A 12062-nucleotide genomic window follows, 5' to 3' on the forward strand; every position below is an offset into this window, starting at 1 on the left:
TGAAGCCTGTGAGTTACCCTCAACCTGGTTTAGTCCATCTGCCAAGATGGTTTACCAGAATGTGGCCACTGCTCATGCTACAGCTTCTTGGAGCCATGGCTGGATGAAGATGGACACCAAAGGTGCAAGCTCTCACATTAGGGGTGCTAGTCCTTCCTGAACACTCCATAGAAGTGAGTATGGCTGGAGCCCCTCATGAAATAGCAATCCTGGTCAGGGACTTGCTAATCTGGTGATCAAGACCCAGGGCGGGGCATGCCCAGGATGGACAGGCCTGCTTCCACTAGAGTCCTTGTTCTAGAGCTATCAGGGAGCTGATTGGCTCGGGGAGTAACATGTTCAGATCCGGGCTTAAAGAAAATCACTTTGGCTGCTGTGTGTAACATGGATTAGAATGAGGACAGGTTTGAGGCAGGGAAAACAACTGGAAAGCAATATTTTAGGAGAGAGGTGATATGTACCTGAGTTAAGACAGTTATTATGTGAATAGACAGAAGGGGAGGGAAGAAAGACATCATATAGCAGGAGGAATGGCAAGGTTTAGCGGCTGACTTGGAGATATAAAGTAGGTAGAATGAGCAGTCAAGGATATTGTTGAGGTTACAAACCTTGGCTACTTTTTTTTTTTTAAAGGATGGCAATGTTTTTGATAGAAATAAGAAAGTTTGGAGGAAGAGAGGATTTATGAGAGATAAGGAGTTCATTTGGGGGCATGTTACATTTACATCTCTGGGTCATCAAGTCTGAAATGTCCAGAAGATAATTGGTGATGCGGAAATGATGTTCAGGGAAAAGTCAGAGACTGGATATATAGCTCTGTGAGCCAACTGAATAAAGCTGATAATTACACCCTTGGGAGTTGAGAAGGTTACCACAAGAGAGTGTAGAGAGAAAAGAGAGCCCTGGACAGAATACCGGGAAACACCTTTAGGTATTTTAATTGAGGAAATGATTGTGATGTTAAAAAAAAAACCCTCAAAAGTCATTAGTTAAAAATAAATACAGTGATGAAAGAACAGAGAGAAAAAAAATCATCAGGGAAAGATAATTCATTGATTTATATTCACCCTAAACTAAGGATTACATTCAGCTAGGTGACACAGAGGAGTGCTGGCCCTGAAGTCAGGGAGACTCATCTCACTAAGTTCAAATACAACCTCAGACACTAGCTGTGTGACCTTGGGCAAGTCACTCAACCCTGTTGTCCTCAGTTTCCTCATCTGTAAAATGAATTGGAGAGGAAATGGCAAACCACTCCAGCATGTTTGCCAAGAAAACCCCAAATGAAATCACAGAGTCAGCTAACCAAAGTATTAATTAATTAAATTATGAAAAGTTTGTTTACTGTAGTTGATTAAAAGCTGGCCTTGGGGTCTGGAGGACCAAGGTTCAAAACCAGTTTCAAGTGCCCTTTTGTGATTTGGGGCAAGGCACTTAACCTCTCAAGCCCCGAATTAACTGAGACTCCAACTTGTAGGAAAAGAACAGAGGGAGTTTCCTGGCCAGGAATTCCCAATAAAATACCAATGAAATCATTCTCTAAAGTTCTATTCCATTGTTACATCCCAATGTGGAAGATCTCGAAGGCTATGTTAGTGAAACCCAAATTCATCTAGGTTCTAGTGACCTAACTAAACTAACGCCAAACTAAAAAGACTGAGCACAAGCCCAGTGACAGTTTGCACCTGTTGTCTGAAGTTGACTTCCTGGAGACTGATCAATAGAAGGACGACAAGCTCGCCCACCACACACACACACACACACACACACACACACACACACACACACACATTCCTGCTGATTCAGATGTATATAACTAGTTTCCAAAACACTTCAAAGGTCTCAACAACCGGGAGAGGTAGCTAGGACAAGTGGTATGATTTCCATTTCATCAGCGAGGGAACTGTAGTTTAGAGGCATCCAAGGTCACAAGGACAGTGAGCGGCAGAGTCCAGATCTGAACCAAGGCTGTCTCCTGACTGAGTCCGGTGCTGCCCCTCTGCCAACAGTCAGATATTAGATCCTTCACTGCGAGCTGCTGTTGCTAGGGAGAGGAAGGTGGGAGCATGAGAACAGGGGTTATATATAGAAGATGAACCTCACTGGCACCTTCTCATTAAGCACCTTGGGGGGCGGGGGGCTGGAATTTATGAGCCATCTCTTTAAACCTCGGAGCTATTTCCATCACTCAATCAACTGGCATTTAATTATTAAGTGCCAGTTATGCACCAGGCACTTCTCGAGGCAGTCGTCGGGAGGGTTTGAGAGAGATACTGTATCTCTTACCCTCTAGTGTGTGCACGCGCGCGCCTTGATGGGTTTTTTTTGTTTGGTTGGTTTTTTTTGCATAGTGCACGTGTAACAGGTCCACGATTCCCAGGCTGGGAGTGCCTGAAACATGACCTTCACCTATTTGTAAGGCAATTGTGCAAGGCCTGGCGGGCGCTCCTAAAAGGCTCGTGCCCGCAAGTCCTTTCCCCGGTGATTCGAGGGCAATTAGATTTTTTTTTCCCTAGCTGGCGGTAGCTCCGATGACGTCACCGCTGCAGCGGAGGCTCGGAGCAGGGGGCAGCGCAGCCAAGCGGCCCCGCCGCCGCGTACAGCTCCTTCCCCTTCACTGCGGGCGGGGCCCGAGACGCCACGTGAGAACCAAAGGGGCTCAGCCCTGCGCAGTTCGGCCGCTCCGCTAGGCGGAGTCCCCCGGGGAAAAAAACGTAGGGCAAGCGTACCAAGCGAGCGGCCGGGCGTCTGGGGAAGGGCGACGCCAAGGCTCGGTTGCTAGGCGACTGAGTAAGAGCCCTCTGAGGCCGCGCAGGGGCTGCCGGGAGTTGTAGTTGGAAGAGAAAAGGAAGGCGGGAGTGCTGGTGTGGCGGGATTGGCTGATCCCCGCCGCACTGGAACGGGGCTGGAAGTGAAAATGACCCCGAGGTTTCTCAGGCGGCTCGCTGCGAACGATAGGAGGAAAAAAATATGGCAGAGCAGCTGCCCTAGCTTGGGGTGGGAAGCAAAGATCCCCAAAGTGCTCCTCGGGCATTTATCAGGTTGTCAGGTCGGGTTATTCTAGGCAGGTTGGGCAAAGACTTGACACAGTGCCCGGCATACAATAAGCGCTTAATAAATGCCTGGCAAGTTATCTTGCTGCTGTTAATAATAATGAAGTTGATGATAATAATTAAAAATAATAATAATGATCAATCGCCTTCCAAAGGAGAAGTAGCGGGAGGGACCTTAGGGGATACCCTGAAAAGTCATAGAAGGACCTGAGGATCCCGGAGCAGAAAAGGGGCATTCAGCTGTCAAAGGGTCCAAATTCCCTCCTCTTACTGATGAAGAACCTGAACCCAGGGAGATTAAGTGATTTGCCCCTAGGTCACACAGGTAGTGAGCTGGAGACCCAGGATTCGAACTCACGTGGGAGTTGTCTCCTAACTGCTGTCCCCTGCTCAGACCCAAAAGCACTGCTCAGCGCCCCTGACCAGAGTCCTGGAAGGTTGGGGTGGCCGGACTGCCACCCCATCCCCGCCACCCTCCAGAAAGGGCACTGGAGAGCCAGGGTATTGCAGGGAATCCATTCAGAATCTGGGCCACTTGCTGGATGCTGATCTGAGAATTTATTTATTTTTAACATTTATTTTTTTCAAACATTCGTTTTTGAGTTTCATATTCTTTCCTTCCCTCCAGCCTCTCCCCTGCCATTGAGATGGCAAGCAACATGATACCCACTGTGTTGGTCGGGGGTGTGGGGGGGGAGCAAGAAAAACAAAGTGAAAAAATATGCTTTGAATCTACACTCAGAGTTCATCAGCTCTCTAGGGGTGGGTAGCATTTTTCATCATGAAGCCTTTGGAATTGTCTCGATTCATTAGTATTAATTAGAGTATCTAAGTCTTCCACTGTGAATTTTTTTATTTTTTAATAATATTTTATTTTTTCCCACAATTACAAATCAAGAAAATTTTTGAGCATTCATTTTTACAAAATTTTAAGTTCCAAATTTTTTTCCCTCCGTTCTTTCCCCGCCCCCTTCTGAAAATGGTAGGCAGTTTGATATAGTTTATACATATTCTATTATGTAAAATATATTCCCATATTCACCACGGTTGTGGAAGAAAAAACAGATCTAAAGTAAGAAAAACCATGCGAAAGAATAAAATGAAAAAATGCTTCCATCTGCATTCAGAGTCCATCAGTTCTTTATCTGGATGTGGATAGCATTTCCCTTGTGAGTCCTTTGTACTTGTCTTGGATCATTGTGTTTCTGAGAAAAGCTGAATCATTCATAGTTGATCATCACAGGATGTTGCTGATACTATATACAGTGTTTTGCTGGTTCGACTCATTTCACTTGCATCATTTCATACAAGTCTTTCCAGGTTTTCCTTTGTGTGTGTCTCTCTGCTTCCAGTATGTTTCTTGTAAGCAACCTATTATAGGACACTGGTTTTTGATCCACTCTGCTGTCGGCTTCCGTTTTATGGGAGAGTTCATCCCATTCACATTCACCATTATGCTTACAACCTGGATATTTCCCTCTGTTCTATTTTTCCTCCTGTTTGTCTTCTCTCTCCTATCACCTTTTCCCAGATCACCAATGTTTTGCTTCTGTCTACCACCTCCCCTGATCTGCTCTCCCTTCTGTCAGTCTCTCCCCACCCCCCTTTATTTAATCTCCTGCCCTCCTACTTCCCTGTCAGGTAAAATAGATTTCTATATTCATCTGATTGTGCATATCATTCCCTCTTTGAGCCAGTACTGATGAAAGTGAAGTTCAAGCAATGCCCAGCACTTCCCCTCCCATCTTCCCCTCCACTGTATTAGGTCGTTCTTGCCTTTTCATGTGAGACAATTTACCCCATGCTACCTCTCCCTTCCTTCCACACTCATTTTACTCTTCTTTCTCATCCCTTATTTTTTAAGTCATTCCCTCAAATATACCTTATACCTACATCCTCTGTCTATGTTTATTCCTTCTATCTGTACTGATAATGACACAATTTTTAAGAGTTACAAGTATCATCTTCCTGTGTAGGGATGTAAACAGTTTAGCTCTATTGAATCCCTTCTGGGTTTTTTTCCCCTTTTTACCTGCTTATGAATCTCTTGGCTCTTGATATTGGGTGGTCAAATTTTTTATTTAGTTCTGGTCTTCTTATGAAGGCTTGAAATCTTTCTATTTTGTTGAATGACCACTTTTTCCCTTGATGTATATATGCTAAATTTTGCCAGGTAAGTGATTCTTGGTTGTAGTCCTAGCTCCTTTGCCCTCCAGAACATCATGTTCCATGACCTCGATGCTTTAATGTTGCAGCTGCCAAGTCCTGTGTGATTGTGAGTGTGATTCCCTGATATTTTAATTGTTTCTTTCCGGCCACTTGCAGTATGTTTTCCTTGACCTGATAGTTCTGAAATTTGGCTATAATGTTCCTTGGGGTTTTATTTTGGTATCTCTTTCCTGAGGTGATCGGTGGATTCTCTCAATGCTTATTTTGCCCTCTGGTTCGAGGACATCAGAGCAGTTTTCCTTGATAATTTCTTGAAAGATGCTGTCCAGGTCCTCCTTTTGATTATGCCTTTCAGGTAGTCCAGTGATTCCGATATTGTCTCTTCTGGATCTATTTTCCAGATTGGTTGTTTTTCCCATGAGGTATTTTACATTTTTTTCTGTTTTTTTTTCTTCTTTTGAATTTGTTTGACTGATTCATGATGTCTCATAGAGTCATTAGCTTCCATTTGCCCAATTCTAACTTTTAAGGTGTTGTTTTCCTCAATTAGCTTTTGTATTTTCTTTTCCATTTGGCCAATTCTACTTTTTAAGCAGTTTTCCAAGCTGTTGAGTCTATCATAATTCTCTTCCCTCACTCCCATTTCATTTTCCCATTTTTCTTCTATCTTGCTTATGTAATTTTTAAGCTCCTTTTTGAGCTCTTCCGAGAGTTCTTTCTGGGCTTGAGATGACTTCCCACTTTCCTTTGGGGTTTTGCCCATAAGTTTTTTGACATCATTGTCTCTTATAAGTTTGTGTCTTGGTCTTCCCTGTCATCATAATAACTTTTTATGGTCAGATTCTTTTTTTTGTTGTTTTCTGTTCTCCCTTCTCCCCCTCCCCCACCCTGCTGCCTTTTTGGGGGGCCCTTTTCCATTCTTTTAAATTTGATCTCTGCTCCCAGGGTGGAAGTAGCACTGTCTTAGACTTCTTGTGCCAGCGGCTGCAGGCCCTGGCTGTTTACCTGGTGCTGTACTGATGTTGCCCTAAAGCCCATGGTACTGTGCTGCAAGGGTGGGATAAGGGTTGGCTGGTGCTGCTGGAGGCTGCAGGGATCTGGCGGCTTACCTGGTGCTGGGCTGAGGTCCTAGTGGTGGTGTCTGGTATATACTGAGGCCCGGTGGGGGTTTTCTTCATCTCCCCAGAGCTACTCTGAAGCATATGGAGGTCTGGCCCCTGGAGGATGTCTGCCCTGGGTTACACTGAAGCACTTGGAGGTCCAGCCCCCACAGGATGCCTGCCGTCCTGGGTCTTTGCTGAAGCCTCACTGTCAATTATTGTTACAAAGTTGCTGTTAATGTGTACAATGTTCTCATGGTTCTGTTCACTTCACTTTGCATCAGCTCACATGAGTTTTCCCAGGTTTTTCTGAAACCATGGAAAGGGTATATTTTTTAAATTCAACACTGATAAAACACCTAATATGCCCATATTGTTGAATAGAAGTGTTTATATTTGTTTGAACACCGCAAAGAACTGCATTCAAAGACAAAGCAAAATACAGCATAAATAACTTACGTTCTACTGTGTGATCAAAATGGTGCTTTATGAGGATTAACCTGGTAATTATTTAGGATTTATTGGAGGAGGGAGACACTGAAGTGAGAGAGAGGAGGTAAGAAAGAGGCTATTGGTTGACTTTCTGTAACAGAAAAAAAATGTTCCTTTCTACCACTAGAGGGAGGAAAAACACTTGCTGTATTCTCTATAGAGAATGTTTCTCAAGATGGAAGTCATTAGTTCAGTTTCAAGAGCATCAAACAATATGATTTGGTTCAAGTTTTGTAAATACTAAATAATTGTTGCTCTTTCGGGGAGGAGCCCTGGGGGTCTTGCCCTCCCAGTTTGATTTTTTTTTTATGAGTTTTGATTAAAGGGGCCATCCCTTGATTATTAACTTCTTAAAGAGGCCTATTAACTGAATGGGCATTACCTCACTCAAAGTGAGAACCTGAAAAGACCTTAGCCTGAAAGGGCCAGGGTCTCCCAATGTATCCTGGGCCATCTCCAGTCATCCTGGTGAATATCGGGCCACTGTGCCCACATGGCTCTGGAGGGGAAAGTGAGTCTGGTAACCTTGCACAGCCCTCCCTCACTCAAATCAAAGTCAACCGCAAGTCATATCATCATTTCCACGATGCCATGGTCCTCTTTGAGAATGAAGGACAAACACAACAACCTGTACTGAATCTGCCATGAAATGGGAAAGGGCGGCACTTCCCAGACTACTTTGGTCATATAAAAACAGGAAATTTGAAATACAACAATGGAAGCTGTAAATGCAGCAGTTTAGGGGCAGTTACAGCACTAAAGATACAAGTTAAGACAAAGACAAAGGTGCTTGTAAAAGTTAATCACAAGAACAAAAAGCGCCCCGAAGTTGGCATACTGCACCTGCCTTCTAGAAGCCACCTAGAGTAAAACCTGCCCCAGCCGCCCGGAGGAAGAGAGAAGATAGAAAGTCAAATATGCAGGATGCCCAAACTCTGACATCCAGCAACATATACTGAATGAATGGGAAATGCACTGCCTGGCTGCTGGGGGACAGAGGAGGCAGACAGTTCTGATTCCTCCATAAGTCCGCAGGGGGTTGAAAAAAACCTGTTTTGGTTAGTGTAAGAAATGGGGGGGGGAGTTATATAACACCTCTCCTCCCAATAAGAAGACTATGTATGTTTGAGAGCTGTGGGGACAAAAAAAGGCTTAAGAATAAGGAAGGATTTTTTTTAAATTTATGAAAACCACAGCTAGGTTTTGAATTGTTTCGCCAAGGTGTCAAGATATGGAAAATAGGAGAGAGTGGCTAGTGTGGGGGAGAGCCTGGGTAAGGACTGAAGAGTCGAGGGATCTGAGGTCATGATACAGATGAAGAATAGGGTTTTGTAAGGGAAGGCCAAACCATTAAAAACCAGCTAGGTGATGCAGTGGGTAGAGTGCCGGGCCTGGAGTCAGGAAGACTCATTTTCCTGAGTTCAAATCTGGCCTCAGACACTTACTAGCTGTGTGACCCTGGGCAAATCGCTTCACCCTGTTTACCTCAGTTTCCTCATCTGCGAAATGCGCTGGAAAAGGAAATGGCAAGCCACTCCAGTATTTTTGCCAAGAAGACCCCAAATCTTTTCCTCCTACTCCTTTTACCTACTAGCTGTTACTGAAACCTGGCTCCCCACACAGCCTCCCTGACCATCCTTTCTAGTACTGGCTTCACCTTTACTCATTCTTCTTGGCTAAATGGTCAAGGAGGGGGAGTTGGAATACTCCTTCCTTCTCACTGTCTTTTCCAGGTTCCCTCCTTACCTCTATCACTCAGAAACCTCTCTTCCTTTAAGGTTCATACTATTCAAATTTACTATCCAATCAACCTCCTGAGAGCTGTTATCTACAGGACCCCAGGTCATTCCCCTTTCTTCTTCAGTGAATTTTTCTCTCCTCCCCAGCTCCCCGTCTTCACACTAGGAGACTTCAACATACTCCATCTCAAACAGCCTAACTTCTTAGTTCCTCAGCCTACTCACTTGCCATAAGCAATAGCTCTACGCTATCTCAGCCACACAAAATACAGTCATACCTTTGATCTTGTCATCACCACAGATATAAGAGCTCCATATTCAAGAATTCTGAAATCCCCTCATCTGACCATAACCTATTGACTTTTTACGTCCCCTTTTACCTTCCCTTATAAAACTCTCTTCTTCATCTGTATCATGACCTCAAATCCCTAGACCCTTCGATCCTTACCCAGGCTCTCCCCCACACTAGCCACTCTCTTCTATTTTCCACATCTTGACACTTCGGTGAAACAATTCAACTCTGTACCATCCTCCTTTGAATCCCGAGGCCCTTAGTTTTATAAATGATTACACCCCGCCAAGCCTCAGCCTTGGATCGCTCCTGCCATTTGCCACCTTTGCAGCCATACGCATGCTGCTGAATGAAGTAGAGAAAATCAGACAACTATTCTTATAGGGTCCACTACAAACTTATTATACAACCTCAACTGGGCTCTCACTGCAGCTAGGCAATCCTACTATATCTCCCTTATCAACTCACTATCCCACTTTCCACAGTGGTTCTTCTAAACCTTTTCTTTCCCTCTCAAACCTCCCATGGTTACCCCTCCCTCTACCCGCTCAGCTGAGATCCTTGCTTCATATTTAACTGAAAAAAAATTGAGGCTATTTGACATGAGCTCCCTCCTCTCTCCTCTTCCTCATCTCCTATCACTCAGGTACCTTCTGCCACTATCTCCTCCTTCACCCCATCTAATCTAATGACGCATCCTTATGCCTTACCGAGGCTAACCCCCCTAGCTATTCAAATGATCCCATTCCATCCCATCTCCTCCAACAGATTGCTCCCTCTCTGTCATCCCCACAGTGTTTTCAATTTCTCCCTATTATCTTATTATCTACTGCCTACAAATATGCCCATGTCTCTCTGTAGTAGCAATTTAGATTTGAAGATCTTTCCCACCTGTTAATAGGCCATGTGACCAGCTTACATCACATGGAAGACTCTTGGGTGTGGTGGGAGGAACTTCCTGACAGGAAAGAGCAGTTATGTCAGAGGAAATGGAGAGAGACAGACAGACAGACAGACAGAGAGAGAGAGAGACAGAGAGACAGAGAGAGAGAGAGACAGAGAGACAGAGAGAGAGAGCGAGCAGTTATAGCTGCTAATGGCTACTAATGGCCGCCCTCGTGATTGTTAGAACTGAGCCGGCTGACTTAGCTGTTCTGCGAGTTTCTTCTGGGGAAGACCCTGCCAGGGGGTTGGAGAGGTTTTGGGATGGCGAGGCTCCAGGTTGTGATATTGTGTGTGGAATGTGTTACTGCTGTGATAGACTGGATTGTGCGGTCTAGTTCTCTGGTGTCTGAATAAATGGTTTACTTCTTCTACCTTCTATGTGGAGAGTCTCATATACTTTGCAATTCAGAACCACAGAGGCATGTTGACAATTATCTACATTGTTATTATTGCCTTACTGATACACTCTCCCATTCTCAAAAAAACTCTTATTCGATCTTTCCATCCCTGCTAGTCGTCATCCTATATCTCTTCTGCCCTCTGTAGCTAGATACTTCAGAAAAAGCCATCTAAGATCAATGCCACTTCCTCTCCTCTCCCTTTCTTCTTTATCCGCCTTATAAACCAGCTTCTGACATTATTACTCCACCAAAAATATTCTCTCTAAAGTTACCAATGATCTCTTAGTGGTCACCTCCAATTGCCTGTTCTCAGTGCTCATTCTCCTGAACTTGTCTGTAGCCTTCTCCTCCTTAACATTCTCTTCTCTCTCAGTTTTCAGGATACAACTCTCACCTGGTTCTCCTGCCTGTCGGACTACTCTTTTGTCGTCTCCTTTACTGGATCCTCATCCGGATCACGTCCTCTAATTGTAGATGTCCTTCAGCGTCCTGTCCTGGGCCTCTTCTCTTCTCCCTCTATACTACTTCACTTGGGGATCTTGATGATCGGCTGCCATGGATTTAATTACCATTTCTAGGCTGATGGTTCTCAAATCTACCTTTCTGCTGCCTATTACTGTTGTTTGCCCTGCGGTTTTGAAGACCAATGATATCATGATGAGTGATGTCTTGACTTGCCTGGGAATTGGATTCAAGAGAGGCAGAGTTACACAAAGTCCAGCTTCCTTCTCTCTTCCAGAGTGATTGAAGTCCAGTGGCAAATCAAGAGTCAGGAGGCCTGGGGATGGTCCAGAATGCAGTGGATGACCTTGGCATCTTCAATGTCTTACCAAGCTCTAAGCACATTACAGTGCCCACCTCAGCTGCTTTCATGGCTTAGTGCGATTTGTTCTCGTCACATACTTGGGGTACACATTTCCCTAGATCAGGGCTTCTTAAACCTTTTCCACATTTTGGCAGCGTTCATTGGCGTCGCATGGGGTGATGGCATGCACAATGCAAAGTGTGCATGCTCTGTGTTCAGAACCAAGGCTGCAGTGGAGTTGTGTGATACGACATGGGCAAGTGCTGCTCAAAACACCTTGGATTCATTACGCATTTGATTTTGAATTAATTTTTGATTGTTGCATGTTCACCAACCTTTTACTATTGCCAAATTTGTCGTGACCCCCACATTCAGTTATGAGACCCCATATGGGGTTACAACTCCTCGGTCTAAGAAGCCCTGCCCTAGAACACCAACAGGTGATTCTTCCATTGTATTCTCTGGGAGAAAGAAAGGTCCTTGAAGGAAGGGGCTGTTTTTCCATTTAGTTTTTGTATTGCTAGCACCCAGAACAGTATTTTGCACATAAGCAGATGTTTAGTTAATAGGTCATTGAATTGGATTAGATTGAATTGGATTTAGAGCTTGAAAGGATTTTAGCGGTTGTCTAGTCCAATCCTTTCATTTTTTAGATGAAAAAGCTCAGGCCCAGAGAAGTCAGATTGTTGGGGTTTAGTCTCTGCCCACCCAGGGATGCCAAAAACTGTTGAGGTTTCATCTCTGCCCACCCAGGATCACCAAAAAGTGTTGGGGTTTCATGATGTGGTGTGGTGGAACCATCTCGAAGAATTCAGAGTCAGACCACTTCTAATCTAAGTATAGGCATTTATTGAAATTGATGCCTCTCATGAAACAGGCCTAGTTCCAAGAGGAACCAGCAACTTCTGAGAAAGCAAGACAGATTTTTATAGGGTAAAGATGCAATTACGTAACAGAAATTATGAATATCAAAAAGGCAGGAAAGGTTTGTCAAAGGATTGGGTAATAGGGGAGGGGGCCCTCTTATGGTTCAGTGATCAAACATCCTGGTCGTGCTGCCCTCCAA

This window comes from Trichosurus vulpecula, chromosome 3, assembly GCF_011100635.1.
Source record: "Trichosurus vulpecula isolate mTriVul1 chromosome 3, mTriVul1.pri, whole genome shotgun sequence".
NCBI lineage: Eukaryota > Metazoa > Chordata > Mammalia > Diprotodontia > Phalangeridae > Trichosurus > Trichosurus vulpecula.